A 12,171-nucleotide genomic window follows, 5' to 3' on the forward strand; every position below is an offset into this window, starting at 1 on the left:
CTCGTCCTACTCCCTTCATACACTTCAAGTCTTCTTCACTCATTCGAAATTGTCTTCCATTGTCGTTACAACCTCATTCGGCTCATCGCTTGACGTGGTGAAATTATGCCTGTCCTTTTTACCGGCATAATCAGTACTGGTGTCTCATGAAGGGCAGACTTGGAAAACATAGCCTGATCGTCTTCCGGCGGGAGAATGTTGACGTCGGTTTCTCTGACTTTTCACAGAAACACAGGCAAGGTTTCTTTATTCTCATTCCATTATGAACGGTCTCGCCACGATAATTTGCTTCTGTGCCTCGGTGATCCTCTTGAAAGCGCAGCTTTTCTTTTCTTGATCTCTCTCTATATGCACCTGACTGATGATTGCCCACGGTGATTCCGATCCCGTGGAACTGCCATAATATCCTACAAACATAACGCCCACGCGTAGCACGTGCGCTTATATAGAAGGTCCGCAAGGAGAAGAAAGAGGCACAGACAGACGGCAACATAATGATGTCTACAGGGTCCATATTAACCCGTTTTTTGTCTACCTGTGATGTAAACGCAACCTTGTGCCAACATGGTGGCGGAATATTTTGCCGTGTTATTGTAATTGCTAAACCACCGCCAATATTTGTGAAAAAATTCTCTACCTCAATGGGAATTATTTAATTGGTCTTTTATTTCTTTTAACGGGGACCTGCTTCCTGCCACTGTTTTTGCCCAAGGTTCCAGTTACGTGTTGTCAAGATAAACTTTAAAAAATAAAAATCATAAAATATAAGACATCCCACCTGCGTCCCCACACCACGGTCAGTTGCTAACTGCTTACTGCAGCCCAACCTCTCGTTGACGTTCCCCGTTTACGTTTCCACCCTTATAACGTTCACATTTCACAAGTCCCGATTTCACACCACTCATTTTCCATTTGTCTGCAATTATCGTTCTCTGAAACAATTAGCATCTACAAGACGCATTACACATCACACACTGACCTCGCACAGTAACACATTTTGGATGAAGAGAAATGTGCACCTTTCTCCCCATCCAAAATCCAGAAATAAAATATTGTTAATATATGTCATTCAGCATTATGACAGATTGTTTTTATATTTGTTTTAATCTTTGTTTTTTTGTTTTATTTTTTCTTGGGTGAAGCGAATGACAGATTTTACCTTTTGGCGGTACGGCGAGGATCCTGGTTAAAATAAAAAGATAAAAATGTTTCGATATTTCAGAATAGTACATTGAATAATGATTCTATCGGAACCAAAGGCCAAATAGCAAATCGGGATTTAGAGGGTGATTCCGAGCCTGAGTATGTACAAAACGTTTTACCACAATAAGATAAGATAAGATATCCTTTATTTGTCCCACAATGGGGAAATTTACAGCCTCCAGCAGCAAGAATGTATGTAGAAAGAAGAAGAGAAAAAAATATGAAAATAAAAAATTATATATATATATATATATATATATATATATATATATATATATATATATACACACACAGTGATCCCTCGCCATTTCGCGGTTTGTTTATCGCGGCGTCAGTGCATCACGGATTTTTTTATGTATTACATATTTATTACATATTCACAAAATAAATAAATAAATATTTTGTTTTCATATACACGGAGTACAGTACTTTATATGTTGCTCTAAGTGACTCGCTGTTGTTTTGCAGCTTCTTGCGGACCGTTTGCGGACTTAAAATAAAAAATAAAAAATAATATATTTAATTTTATAATTTAATAATTTAATATATAATTATAAAAATGAATAAATTACCTAGATATGTTTATTGGTTGCTAGTACGGGGATTTTCGTTTATCGCGGGTGGTTTTGGTCCCCATTAACGCGATAAACGAGGGATTACTGTGTACAATTTGCATACAAATGTTGCAGCAAAATAGTGTGTTTCCATGCATTTTGTCTCAATGTGTTGCTTTGTTTGACCAGGTATTATCTTGCCGCCTACCTTTATTCTCATTAGTTGTGCAGACATGAAACATTTATCACCTGCGCACTTGTGGTTTGAATACCAACACGTGGGGATGGCTCACAAGACAGCAGGACACCATCAGCATAGACAATGGAAGTCTCACCTCGCCGAAAACAAGCCCTCGGGTACCGTCTTGTGCTGCACTGATTAGACCAGAGTGGCTCCAGTCAGGCGTCAAACCACAGCACATCTCCAGAATTCACTCGCAATATTCCCAGCCTGCGATGATATTTTATCTTTCTGTGGTCATAAGCACGAGATGCTTTTTTTGATTTAAGACTTCTGGTCCTTCTCACATAACAAAACCCTCCTCGGGCTGTATTTTTTTGGGGGGGCGGGGGTGGTGATAAATGCAATTTAAAGTATACTGGGAAAATGGCAAAAGCAGGATTTGCTTGGTTATTGATATCCTTGTGCGATGTTCCAAAATGGCGTGTGGAGAAATTGCTGTTTCGAAAGGTTGTTGAAACAGGAAAAGCGCTTGGATTAGTACTTTGGTCATCAAAACAGCTCGTTGTCTCTGATAGCTTGAGAATGTGAATATGTGAATTTCATGACTGATTTCAGCCGTGACTTTGCTCCGTTTGGGCTGTGCAGCCACTTTTTGACACCCCCCCACCCCCCTCCCACATCTCTTTGGAGAACACACATCAAAACAAATCCTTCTTAGACAACAACAGGAGCAGCAGCATTTCCAAATAACCACGGAATCCATTTAATGTTGACATAGGTGCAGTCTGCTTCGTCCCCGTACAGTCGGTGTCACGAGTCGGGTCGACGGGGGGGCCCCAATACAGGCTGGAAGTCGGATTCATTTTTCAGCGACAATTTGATCCCACCGAGGCTGACCTTTTGTCACCAATTTTGTTCAGACAGCTTCAATGACCGAATTCCAAGGCAGAGCCAAAGCCTCGGTATTACCGTACGTCTTTCCTTTTTGGGGATTACGTGGCCCCGTTGGCTTCATCAAGCCGCAATCTTCAACGCTCGCTCGCTTCGCAGCCGAGTGAAAAGAGGTTGGAATGAGAATCAGCAGGTCCAAATCTGAGGCCGTGGTACTCGGTGAGTAAATGGTCGGTGCGCCTTCTCCGGCTCAGGAAGGAGATCCTGCCCCTGTGCGGAGAAGTATTTTAAGATAAGATAAGATAAGATAAGATATCCTTTATTCATCCCACACTGGGGAACTTCTTGTTCTTGGTCTTGTTCACAAGTGAGCAGAGGACGGAGTGGGAAGCTCGGCGGCCGGATGGGGGCAGGATCTGCAAAGATGCAAACTCCATCTACGGTTGCTCGTATGGGAGGGTTGAGGAGGAGGGTCATCGATTGTCCCCCATTGAGAGGAGCCAGAGGAAGTGGCTCGGGCATCTGGTTCCACAAAAAAAAAATGCAATGTTGAATTTCCTCAATTTCAATTTTGCCACGTGTTTGCACGGGAATAAGATCAGCTGGTTTCAGGACATGTCCCAGAGATGGAGGAGCATTGTGACAGATTAACACGAACGAATTATGCCGACATCAAACAAATATCAAATGAAATAAATAACAACAACAACAAAAATGTAGAACTGTCGATGTGATAAAAGTTGAGCCAGACTTCTCCCTTCTCCCAATCGCTCGAGAAAGTTGCTAGTACAGTGCCTCCTTTCTTGTCAAGTACAATTTTTTTATACTTGCAATGTGTGACATGAAGCAAGACTTGCCACTGGAGATTTATAAGTCGCAAAACCTTCGCCAACCAGACTTGGACCTCAAGTTTCTAATCTGATGTCACTCAGGATTTATCAAAGAACTGTTTCACTTTCTGGGCGGCCCGGTAGTCCAGTGGCTAGCACGTCGGCTTCACAGTGCAGAGGTACCGGGTTCGATTCCAGCTCCGGCCTCCCTGTGTGGAGTTTGCATGTTCTCCCCGGGCCTGCATGGGTTTTCTCCTGGTGCTCCGGTTTCCTCCCACATTCCAAAAACATGTGTGGCAGGCTGATTGAACACTAAATTGTCCCTAGGTGTGAGTGTGAGTGTGAATGGTTGTTCGTTTCTGTGTGCCCTACGATTGGCTGGCAACCGATTCAGGGTGTCCCCCGCCGACTGCCCGAAGACAGCTGGGATAGGCTCCAGCACCCCCCGTGACCCTAGTGAGGATCAAGCGGGTCGGAAGATGAATGAAAGGATGAACTTAAATCACCTGTGCGACTCAACTCATCTTTGTTTATAGTCCACAACAACAACGGTTGTTGTTGTGGACTATCTTGAATGGCGTGGATTCATGGCAAACTCTACCCCCTACATGGAAATCCACCCAAAACGTGTGAGGAAGCTCAACCTTCACACGCCGAAATGCTGCTCAAGTGCCGATGCTCCAAATGCTCCAAACAAACTAATTTGGGCTGGTCTCATTGAACTTACATGACCCAGAGACTGAGAAGCCTTCAAAAGGTTCAGGTGGGAACGTGTGCCAAAAATGCTATGCGGAGTAATCAAAAAGGGTCGACGCCCTTCTGCCATCCAAAAGCCACGAGTGGATTAAGCCGCAGTGGATTTGTATGACACGCCACTTTCTCTTCTTAATGTTGGACTTTTTCCGAAGGTCACTTTGGCCATTAGCTCGATCATCCTCTGAGCCACTCCCAATTCTTTTCACTTCTCCTGCCCGTGACCTGAAACGCAGAGGTCTAAATTTATCTTCAAAAGGTAAGATGCCAACTTTGGTTACTAATTGCCGCTCGCATTAACTTTACCGGTTGGAGACATCTGTCAAAATAACAGGCGCCCATTTGTCCTCTACCCCCTCATGCGTCTCCCTTCTCTTTTTATCCCCGACGTGATCCTCCCATCCCGGTTTTTATTAACAACGGGGGCTGGTGGCTCGTGATAACTGGTCACTCCTCCAGGCGTCGAGAAGCAAGGGCACTCTATTATCCTTGCGAGATGGATGGGGTGAAATATTGCCTGCAAGTGGCGGAGCGCACTGCAACAACTCCCACAGACTTAAAACCTCTTTGTCTCCGACAAGGGGGGGGGGGGGCGAGGGTGTGTGTGGGGGGGGGGAATTAGTGACAGTGGCAGGTTTTGGGATCGCGATGGGCTCCTTTGAATGCAAACCACGGGGAGAAAAGTATGTCAGGAAATCCAGAGAATGCAGAGTTCTTGTTTGCTTTGAGCGCCGCGGCCTTGACGAAAAACTGCTGCATTGGTGTTGATACCTTTGCTTTTAAATTCCCAATCGCCTTTCCTCCCCTTGTGATCCATACAGTATGGAGGAAGAAAAAAACAAAGAAACAAATAAGATTCAAAGAATGTGAGTCTCTGGAGAATATTCATCTTAAGAAATAGCAGCCTTCTTTCTTGCGTCGGTTTTTCTGAGGCGCCTCTTACCGCCCTTTTGACGTTTCTCTCTCACACTAGCACATGCGCTAGCTTGTTTGATATCTATCCGAGAACTTTGTACTGGAAACAAAAGTGTCAGAATCACACCACACTGGAGTGTCTGTATTCGATGAAAGCAGAAAGAACTTACGATCTCATGATTGATTTCCAAAGTTGAGGCAGAGAATCCCTTAAACGCACCGGCGGCAAAAAGCGGATCCGTTGCGGTAAACTTTGACTGCGTTGGAACATAAAGTTCATTTGAGTGTGCAGTAATCCACCGATATCGGAAGCGGGTGATCAATTGTTACAGCCTACCTTAAGCGCGAGTATAAAAGCAGCAAAGCAAGGTTAAATTTGGACTGTTGCATCTCGTGGCCCGGGATATTCGCTGGAACGGTTCTGTTTGTACTCCCAGGTGGTTAATAAAAAATAAAAAAATTAAAAAAAAAGGCCACAAGCTCGAAAAAGTTGCACCATGTTAAATTCTATTTTTGCGTTCATGGAGGACAATCATTGGAGCGAAGCGCTTTGGGCTAGGCGACAATGAGAGAAATCGGTGTCCTGATTACAAGGCTTTTTTAACGCAGTGCTCTCATAGCGAAAAAGATCACAGCTTTAATTGATTCCGTTACTTTGTTGACAAGAGCTTGCAAATTGTCACCGAGCCGCGCGCTTGTGAGCAGAAAGTTTGCCATTGGGCACACGCGCATAAGAACACGCTAACGCTACAAAGCATTTCTGGTTTTCAGTTCTTGTGGCACATGCGATCTGAATTAAAATGGCGATGAGAAACGCACAGGACGTAGCTTGTCGTTGTTATTTGTAAATTGATTGAAGGATATTAGTTTGGGGCGGCCCGGTAGCCCAGTGGTTAGCACGTCGGCTTCACATTGCAGAGGTACCGGGTTCGATTCCAGCTCCGGCCTCCCTGTGTGGAGTTTGCATGTTCTCCCCGGGCCTGCGTGGGTTTTCTCTGGGTGCTCCGGTTTCCTCCCACATTCCAAAAACATGCGTGGCAGGCTGATTGAAGACTCTAAATTGTCCCTAGGTGTGAGTGTGAGCGTGGATGGTTGTTCGTTTCTGTGTGCCCTCCGATTGGCTGGCAACCGATTCAGGGTGTCCCCCGCGTACTGCCCGAAGACGGCTGGGATAGGCTCCAGCACCCCCCGCGACCCTAGTGAGGATCAAGCGGCTCGGAAGATGAATGAATGAATATTAGTTTGGGAAAAAAATCTGCTTGACCCTGTGAAATGTTACTTTTGCCTTCCGCCATTTAAGCGAATATCATTAAATTCCGTGTCACTTATAGTTGTGCCTTTCACGCTACGTTACTGGCATAGATAGATGAAGAAAAATGTTTTAAATATTATATCTAAAATAAGACGAATACTTTTCAGTCAAATGAAGTGAAATCAGATCATGTCCCGTCCCGTGGCACACCGGCTGCCTGTGTCAGCACAAGGGCTCCCCTTCGAAGTAAACCGAATGGCTTCAGACTTCGGGAATGAATTTCACTCCATGGCAACTACTGGGCCCAGTTCGTTCGTCAATTCATTTCGCCCCAGCTAGTTTACTGTCTATTTGAAAAAAGTACCACTCAAATGTATCCGGGCTTTATAGATTTATTTATTTTTCCTTCTTCTCTTGTTCGCACAAGCCGATGTATAAGTAGTCGACAGGAGAGAGTTCAACACGTAAAGCAAAGAGCATTTATCCTCATTCTCCCAATTATTCCATAGCAAGGACCACGATGATTTTGCTGACGTTTTTTTTTTTTTTTTTTCTTGAGCTCCAGCTCTGGTTCTTGACACACATACCCCCCTGGGTTTCCTGTAAAATAAGACTTGATTTGGCTAATTGCTAGCAAAGCTGTTAATTGGGACAGCGGAAAGAAAGAATGAGGCACCACAACATTCACTCCAGGGAAATATGTTTGTTCAACCTCATTTTCTACCTTTACACGTTGTTTATTTTTGTTCGATTAAGGGGGTGGGGGGGAGTGAAGACATTTTGTTGTCATAACAAAATGGCCCATAGAGAAATGCATTATAAAAACAAACATATTGGCTTAAAATAAAGGGCCTGCATGTGCCCTTATTTGTGCAAATGTACTCAACGGCAGCCCTCAGATTAGCCATCCATCCGTAACCTCCATTTTCTAATCCGTCTACGAGGGTCGCGGGTGTGCCGGAGCCCATTCCAGCCATCTTTGGGCAGTAGGTGGGGTACATCCCGAACTGGTTTCCAGCCAATCACAGTGCACACGTAGATTCACGCTCACAGTCGCACCGAGGGACAATTTCGTGTCCTCCAAAAAACTTGGCATGCGTGATTTTTGAAAGTGGGAAAAAAACGAAGTACCCGGAGAAAAACCACCCAGGCATAGGGAGAACATGCAAACTCCACAAAGGAAAGCCGGAGCCGGAATCGAACCTTGCCCCTTCGCCACAGTGAGGCGGAAGCGCTAATCAGTCCATAACCGTGCTGCCCTTCAGATTATCTGTTTGTTTTTGTTTGTTTGTTTTTTAATATCATCGTGACATTCATAGAGTCGTAAACTTCCCGCCGCTGAGCAAAAATCCTCATGCTATGAACCTTGGCAATCGCAAGTAATAAGTCCGTGACCATCATCAAACACGTTGCGCGGACAAGATTCGTGTGCCCAGGCAACAGATGTGAAGGCAGCCTTTGATGTGCCACCCAGTCCTGAAAAACCCGCGCAGCTCCAATCTGGACACCACCAACAAAAAAATTCTGACATGCATGACAAGGCCACGTGAATCCACTCAGTGATGTGTGTCATTTTTGCAGGTTCTGTTGAAGGATCTGACTGACTCATCAAAATGAAGTGATTTCTGGATAATAAAAGCCTATTTTGTCATTGAATTCTTTTTAACATAATCCATAAAAAAGGAGGGGCGGGGGCGGGGGGGTCTAGATGCGGCAAGACCAGGGCTTGCCAACCTTAAGTACTCTAATTAGTATTTCAAAAGTCAAATCAGCTCTCAAGTTCAGCCGTGAAAATGGAAAACAAAAAAAACAAACAACAACATTAGAGAAATTGGCGATTTAGGAAAAAAATAGAAAAGTACAACTGTTGAAATGTATAAATAAATTTTTCAATTTCGCGGGGTCAGCCTCTGTAGACCTCGTGGTCTATGAAGGCATCATTAACCGGCTTTATCAGCATATTGACCCGAAATCCAGTACCTGTGGGGCCTGACTACAGTGGTGCAGGCATCGGCGGATGAGTCTTGCTTGGATGAAATGAGACTTTGAAGTGGATTTTCTATTTCAATGATTCTGCTGGGATTTTGAGTCATGCCCTTTTTGGGGGGAAGCGGGGGCGGGGGGGGGGGGTCTTTGAGGCTGTACAGTTGTGTGGGTAGAGAGAATCATAGTTACTGAATTGAAGGTAAAAAAAAAATGCTCGTTGTCGGCAGTTTTTGTTTTTTCAACTAGAATATCGACTGCATAAGTGAAGTGCACTTCACATTCGTTGCACACCATCAAGCACCTTGTGGGGACAACAAACATGTTACTGCTTTCATGTGATGTCATTTCATGTCCCAAGTTAATGCCATCGAGCGCCAGGCAGAAAAACATCACACATGAATAAACGTGACAATGTATCAAGGCGGGCAGCCCGGTAGTCCAGTGGTTAGCACGTCGGCTTCACAGTGCAGAGGTACCGGGTTCGATTCCAGCTCCGGCCTCCCTGTGTGGAGTTTGCATGTTCTCCCCGGGCCTGTGTGGGTTTTCTCCGGGTGCTCCGGTTTCCTCCCACATTCCAAAAGCATGCGTGGCAGGCTGATTGAACACTCTAAATTGTCCCTCGGTGTGAGTGTGAGTGCGAATGGTTGTTCGTTTCTGTGTGCCATGCGATTGGCTGGCAACCGATTCAGGGTGTCCCCCGCCTACTGCCCGAAGACAGCTGGGATAGGCTCTAGCATCCCCCGCGACCCTAATGAGGATCAAACGGCTCGGAAGATGAATGAATGAATGAACGTATCAAGGCATCCGAATTGTGAGCCAGGCATGCTAACCACTCTGCTGTTTGTGGAATGCATTTCATCAGAATAGGAGAGTTTTTTTTTTCAATTTTGCTTACTTCTGTCGAGCTTGGCAGACGTTACATTTTTTCCCCGTGTTGAAGAATGCTAGCAAGACTGGCATTGTCTTTGTGATTCACCAGTACCTTTAATTATTCTGGTAATTGGTTCTGCAAATACGTTTTACGACATAGGTGTCAAAGTCGAGTCCTGGAGGGCCGCTGCCCAGCATGTTTTTTCCAAGTCTCCCTGTTGCAACACACCTGATTCAAATGATCAGATCATCAGCAAGCTCCGCGCAAGCCTGACATTGAACCAGTTCATTTGAATCAGGTGTGTTGCAACAGGGAGACTTGGAAAACATGCAGGCCAGCGAACCTCCGGGACCTGAGTTTGACACTGATGATTATTTCACTACAGCCCCCCCCCCCCCCCGCCTCCCCGGCCACAGTCCCCCCCCCCACCTACAAAAAATATCATGGATATTCCTAATCCCCAGTATATGTTTTCATGACCTACTTTGGTTATGAAATTTAGAGAATGTTAATCCTTGAACGTAATGAAAGAACCCGTTCGGCACCATTGACCTATTTCAAGAAAAAAAAAAAAACCTTTTGTTTTGAACTAGTTTGCTAAGCCGCGCTATGAGCCACATGGCGCACGCCGAAACAAATTTGCAGTCCACGCACAATAGCAGTTTTAGGATGATCTTATTAATTACATTTTTTTTTCGGTGCACAAGTCGAGAACAAAGATGCATTTGAGGCATCTGTCAATGACAAGCTTTGACTTGAAGGAAGATCAAGTTTACCCGCCAAGAGGAATTCTGTACCTTTATAAATTGGGGACTATTGTATTCAAAATATGGAAATACTTGTTGTTGGTGTGACGCTCGCTTTGAGCTAATCTCGAAGAATCTTTGGTTCATATACAATCCCATTTTTTTTTAATATCATGGGCGAGACGCCCAAATGTGTTTGGATCATTTCGTAATGGCAGTTGTAACCTTGAGCAGTCAAGTCTTAAATCCCCGCAGATTGTATTCTGATTGGATTAATACGCTTGATCTGCAATACTTCCAGGGCAGTGCAAGTGCCAAGCACATTTGAAAATACAAAGTGCCAAATGGAAAAATGTTTGTTACATGGTCATAGAGACCTAATCATTGTGACGAGCAGATCCAACAAGCAACCACAAAAAGCAAGTTTCTAATGACGCAATTCGAAAAACTCCCGTAACACCGATGGGCCGTATATGAGTTGGAATAGCGCCCGTACGATCGTCATAAAAATGGGCAAATTTTTTCTAGACGTTGATGTTAAGGGTCGTGCTCCTCCTTTCTGAGTATTCTGGTGTACGAAATTGCCTCGCCCCCGTTTCATCCGATAATATGTGAACAGAAAATAGTCTGCTCGTGGCTGCATCGTCATTTTCGTGCAGAAGCAATGGTTGAATTTTGCTTGTTTTTGAATTAGAGGACGTGCTATGCTAAACTCGACGTTCTTCCGATCTGGTTTCAAAAATTACACCACATTTGAGACTTTAAGACAGGGGTGTCCAAGGTCGGTCCCAGAGGGCAGCTGTCCTGCCCGTTTTCCAGCTCTCCCAGGAGCAACACGCCTGATTCACATCATCAGGATTGTTCTAATGCTGCCCCAGAGCTGGTTGATGAGCTGATCATTTGAATCAGGTGTGTCACAGCCACGACCCACTTTGGACACCCCTGCTTTAAGATGTCCCTTGCACCGCACAGCTGGTTTATTTCATCAATTCGCGGGCAGAAAAATTCGACTCTTCACAGACGTGCGTGGCGGTAGTTCATTCATAAACATGACACCGGCGTGGGACACTCTCTCCGAATCTTTAAACAAATTATAATCGTTATTAACTTAGAACTATTTTAATACCATCCCCGTCATATTGGGGAGGGTTACACATGAACAGTGCATGGTGGTCTCCGATTGCCCACGTCACATGCACGGCCGAGTACGTAATCCACAAGGGGAGATCCTGCAGGTTATCTGCTCAATGTTATGCACGGGCTCCAGCGAATGTATTTCTGCTTCCGCAATGTCAAGCACCGTGTGCGGTTGGACCGCCTCAATTTTAATGTTAATGTAAAATGAGGGATGCCAGCGTTCCATCGCACAATATCGCAGAAAGGCGCAAACGGCCAATTGTACCATTGCAAAGTCGCGCAAACTAGCAAAAGACAAAAAACTGCACCACCCTGCACTGTTAGGCTACACTTTGCGCTTGACTTTGCCCTGAGAATCAAAATAGAGCCGTCGACTGGACCCTTCCCTGAACCCCCAACGAATAATTATACCAGAGGTTCCCAACCTTTTAAAAATGGTCAGAAACAACACTGTTTTATAGCAAGGTAAGACTTCGAGTCCAAAACTTGATGAATTCTAATAGATGGATGCCAGACAATAATGTCATGCATCTAGCTCGAAAACCTGACCGCACTGCACCACGCAAGTTCATAGCCTATTGTAATCAACTTTATTCAGCTGTGCACTATTGTCGAAATTGCCTTTCCCTACATATTTATTCATGCTATTTATTATTATAATGATATTTTAATGTTATTCAGGACAGTTCTGAAGCTTGACTAGGAAGCAAGCCTGCAAATGAGTAACATTTTTTTTTTCTCGGGAAATGTTGTATGTGCCGTCCTTGTAAATTAAATATTAATGTTAATTTCACTGTAGTAAAAACACACATAAATTAAGCGGGCCGATGTTTCTTTCAAACAACACAA

At 44.5% G+C, this 12,171-nt stretch overlaps 1 protein-coding gene across 7 annotated transcripts in view; it reads left to right on the forward strand.

Moving 5' to 3' along the window:
• The window catches only part of LOC127599008 (protocadherin-9), a 174,901-nt gene that overhangs the window by 54,109 nt on the left and 108,621 nt on the right, over positions 1–12,171 (forward strand). The window lies entirely within an intron of this gene.

This window comes from Hippocampus zosterae, chromosome 4 (assembly GCF_025434085.1).
Source record: "Hippocampus zosterae strain Florida chromosome 4, ASM2543408v3, whole genome shotgun sequence".
NCBI lineage: Eukaryota > Metazoa > Chordata > Actinopteri > Syngnathiformes > Syngnathidae > Hippocampus > Hippocampus zosterae.